The sequence below is a fragment of the Cucurbita moschata genome, unplaced genomic scaffold (genome assembly GCF_002738365.1).
Source record: "Cucurbita moschata cultivar Rifu unplaced genomic scaffold, Cmos_1.0 Cmo_Scf00001, whole genome shotgun sequence".
Classification (NCBI taxonomy): Eukaryota; Viridiplantae; Streptophyta; class Magnoliopsida; order Cucurbitales; family Cucurbitaceae; genus Cucurbita; species Cucurbita moschata.
Genome location: NW_019268517.1, coordinates 4,178,176 through 4,182,897, shown reverse-complemented (window position 1 = coordinate 4,182,897; position 4,722 = coordinate 4,178,176).

The following is a 4,722-nucleotide window of genomic DNA, read 5'->3' as shown; positions in this document are numbered from 1 at the left end:
AATGGGTCTTTCAAGAACAGTGTTGGACGACATGGGTGTGTCAACATTGTGCCACCACCCTCTGTCGGAGGTTGGTATATGCACTTGCTATCTGGAACGGATGTCGTAAATGACTTAGTATGGACATGGTAGGGTCTAGTGCCTCGATAGAACTCAGATGGATGGATGTTCGGGATGCCCCAATGTTATGAATGACACATGATTCCATTCTCGATGAACATGACCGAGTGAGTTATGATGGTCGATGACATCCCAAGACTTGGGATGGAATCATGACATGAAGGTCGTGTTAATTGGGAACCATGACTTTGCCTAGTGTAGAGGCAAGTCAGTTAAGGTCATAGGCGATTGCACCTACATGCATGTGCAGTGGTGTGGTCGAACAAACTTAGATCCGTATAAGTTGTGTTCAGTTAGCGAAGAAGAACTTGCCTAAGATTTGATTGTCCATCTGTTTGGGGGTGGAAAGCAGTACTAAAGTCAAGGCGAGTACCCAATGCTTTTTGAAGTCCGCGCCAAAACGCAGACGTAAAGCGTGAGTCTTTGTCCAACACTATCGACACTAGAACTCCATGTAATCTTACTATCTCTTTCACATACAGTTGAGCCCAGTTGTCAATTGTATATGATGTTTCCTCAGGTAGAAAGTATGCTGACTTGGTCAACCTATCGACAATGACCCAAATTATTGTATAGCCCTTCAGCATTCTAGGTAGTCCTACTATGAAGTTCATCGCTATGTTTTCACACTTTCACTCCAGTATACTTAGAGGTTGTAACTTCCCTACTGTCTTTTGTCTAGGAGCTTTCACTTGTTGACAAACTAAGTACTTGCTCACAACTCGACCGTGTCTCTCTTCATGCTCCTCCACCAGAAGTGTTGTTTTAAATCTTGGTACATCTTAGTATGATACGTGGAAATCACTACAAGGAGAGGAAAATTCATATTACCTTGTTGATTGAATATCTCAAGGCAAGAACATTGTTTGAGATTCGAATCACTCCACAAGCAAGATTGATCATGTCGAGCTTGAATGATTCTACATGCAACCTAAACTACATAGAATTGCAAGAAACTTAGCCATTGGCTAAAGAAAAGCACAAATGCTTCTTTTACTATATTTTCCAAGTCTTCTTACAAATACAACATACATTGCTTTATATAGCCTCAAAATGAAACTGTTAAGGGATTCCAAGAGTTGTAATATTCATACTTAATGACCTTAATTAACCATTATGTAATTGTAACCTAAAGTAAATAAAAATTCTTAAAATACATTAATGAAATACAATAATTCTAAATTGTAATCCACCCAAAATTTATAACATGAAACTTCATTCTTCTTCAATGTGGCTTCAATGTGGCATGAATTGAAATATCTTTTGATAATGTCAACAATATTTTCTTCACATATTTATTGAAGTATATTGTATGATTGATGTTTCTTGGTTCATATCATAGTATCTCCTGGGTGCATGGCAAATGGCAAGTTGTGAGCTTTTGTCAATATCTCTTTCCTTAGCTCCTCTATTGTCGGGACACACAAGCGTTCCTAACACAATAATCCTTCATCTGAGGACTTCAAGAATCCGTTTACTGGACTCTCGGCTAGTTGGCTTAGAATTTTCTATAGGTCAGGGTTCTCTCGTTAGGAGGTAATAATTCTCTGTCTAAGCGTAGGTTGTACTGTAAGTCGGGTCAGTTGTGCTATGACTCCCTTGGTCACTACAGCTATGTTGGTTCGCTTGAAATATCTTTGTGTCCTTACTTCCATCGTAATGAGGGCTGACAAGTGGGTCGTCTTTCTACTTAGGGAATCTGCGACCATATTTACGTTTTCAGGGTGGTACTTGATATCTACATCGTAGTCCTTCATCAAATTTAACCACCTTCTCTGCCTCATATTTAACTCTTCTGGGTGAATAAATATTTTAAACTCTCGTGGTCGGTGAAAATTTGGGTTTTCTCTCCATATCAGTAGTGTCGCAAGTTTTTAGCGCGAACACTATGACGACCAACTCTAGGTCGTAAGTAGGGCAGTTCTTTTCATATACTTTTAGTTGATGGGACACGTATGCAACAACCTTGTCGTGTTGCATTAACACATATCCCAGTCCTTTCTTAGACGCATCACTACAGGTTATGTACCCTTCTCACTCTCAAGTACTGTGAGTATTGGGGCAGTTATCAATCTTTGTTTTAGGTCTGTTTTCGAGTATTCTAGGATGTCGTCAATGAACACAATCACAAATGTGTCTAGAAACTCCTTGAATACTTTGTTCATGAGTTTATAAAACACAGTTGGGGGAACTTGTAGTGACCGTACTTTTGTCCTAAACGTTGTCTTTGGTACGTCTTTTTCTTTAATCTTAATTTGGTGGTAACCGGATCGAAGACCTATCTTAGAAAATATCGTTGCCTCTCTGAGTTGATCGAATAGGTCTTCTATTCTAGGCAAAGGGTATTTGTTCTTTATGGTTCTCTTATTTAACTCTATGTAATCGATACACAGACACATCGATCCGTCTTTCCTTTTAACAAACAACATTGGTGCACCCCAAGGGGACACGCTAGGTCAAATGAAACCTTTGTCCAGTAGTTCTTATAAGTATGCCTTGAGTTCCTTCAACGTCGCTGGTGCCAATTGGTAAGGTGCTTTGGAAATAGGTCCAGCTCCCGGTTCGAGTTCGATAACGAAGCTGATTGCTCGGGGAGAGGGTATTCCAGGTAGGTCTTCTGAAAATACATTCGGGAACTTATTTACTACTGGTGCGTTTTCTAGGATCTTTTATTTTCCTCTTACATCTATGACACATGCTAGTATAGCCCAACCGCCTTGTTGGACTAGTCTCCTAGCTTTTATTCTCGAGATTACCTTTGGAGTAGTCCTGGTACTTATGCCTTTACATTTAAAGCTAGGTCCTGCTAGTGATATGAACCAAGAGAGATGTGAAGAAAATATTGTTGAAATTATCGAAAGATATTTCAATTCATGCCATATTGAAGAAGAATGAAGTTTCATGTTATAAAATTTGGATGTTTTACAATTTAGAGTAATTTAGAATTATTGTATTTCATTAATGTAATTTAAGACTTTTTAGTTACTTTAGGTTACAATTACATAATGGTTAATTATGACCATTAAGTATGAATGTTACAACTCTTGTAATGTCTTTAATAGTTTATTTGAGGCTTTAGAAAGCCATGTATGTTGTATTTGTAAGGGGACTTGGAAAATATAGTAAAAGAAGCATTTGTGCTCTTCTTTAGCCAATGACTAAGTTTCTTTGCAATTCTATGTAGTTTAGGTTGCATGTAGAATCATTCAAGCTCGACATGATCAATCTTGCTTGTGAAGTGATTCGAATCTCAAACAATGTTCTTGCCTTGAGATATTCGATCAACAAGGTAATTCGAATCTTATTCCCCTTGTAGTGATTCCTTATCATATCATTTGGTATTAGAGCTTTAGGCTCAGGATCGGATATATGTTTCCTTTGCATTTCTTTTCAATTTGTTTTTATCATTTTAGTTTTTAATCGACCCAAAATAAAAAAATCCAATTTGGGCTCTACTAAAAAATTTGAGAGGTGAGAATGAGAGCTTCATTTGTGTAAATGAGTGCAAACAGAGTGACCTAAAATTCCTTGAGTGTGTATACACATAAGAGAGTGTTGTGAGGTCCTTTGTATTTCCGTAACTTATTTTTTGCAGCAAAGTTTTGCAAATAGATACGAGGACGAATCCTCTTGAAGAAGTGGAGAATGATATGAACCAAGAGAAATGTGAAGAAAATATTGTTGAAATTATCAAAAGATATTTCAATTCATGCCATATTGAAGAAGAATAAAGTTTCATGTTATAAAATTTGGGTGAAAATACCACTTTATTTTTTGTGTCCTATGTCGGTCTATCGACTGGATGCAATATGACACTCATCATCATATAACATGCTTAATATGGAAAACATCAACATATTAAGACAAACGGCATGCAATCATCATACTCATCATATCGCCATAAAGTGCATCAAGCATATCAAGTACGTTAGACATCGAAATATATATATTACTCACATCATCATGCATCATAACTCATGCATCATATCATATACTAGTATACGACACCATACGATACAACTCATATATCATCATATACTAGTATCCAGCTGAACCAAGCCTAACTGGCTGGACTGACCCAGATTTGATAGATCCTTCTTCCTTACCCTACTCTCTACGATTTTCCGATGAATTTTTCTCTCTCCTCTGTGCGGTGGTTTCCAACGTCTTTCCTCTTCCTTTTTCTCACCCTATCTCTTTGGGAACCTCTCCTCTTTTCTTCAACGAATTTTCGTGGCTTGTAGGCACTTGTGATGTCGGATCTTCGAGATTTTTGAAACTCGATTATGATCTCCTTTTCCATGACGAAAACAACGACAATGACATGTGAGACTATCTTAGGTAGCCGACAATCTCTTTCTGAAACAAATAAGGTGGTTTGACGTCGGATTTGGATGTTTTGGCCAACGTTTGTGGTTTCGGACTCTCGCGGGAAAAGATCTCTGTTCCTCTCTCTCTCTTCATCTTCTTTGTTGTAGGTGTTTCTGAGGAGCTTTGGGGTAAGGATCATCTGGCTGAAGGTTGGCGTTTGGAGAGGAACGTGGAGCGTGGTTCCGTGTGGGATCCAAAAAACACGCCAAACTTGCGAGGCGACCGCGTTTT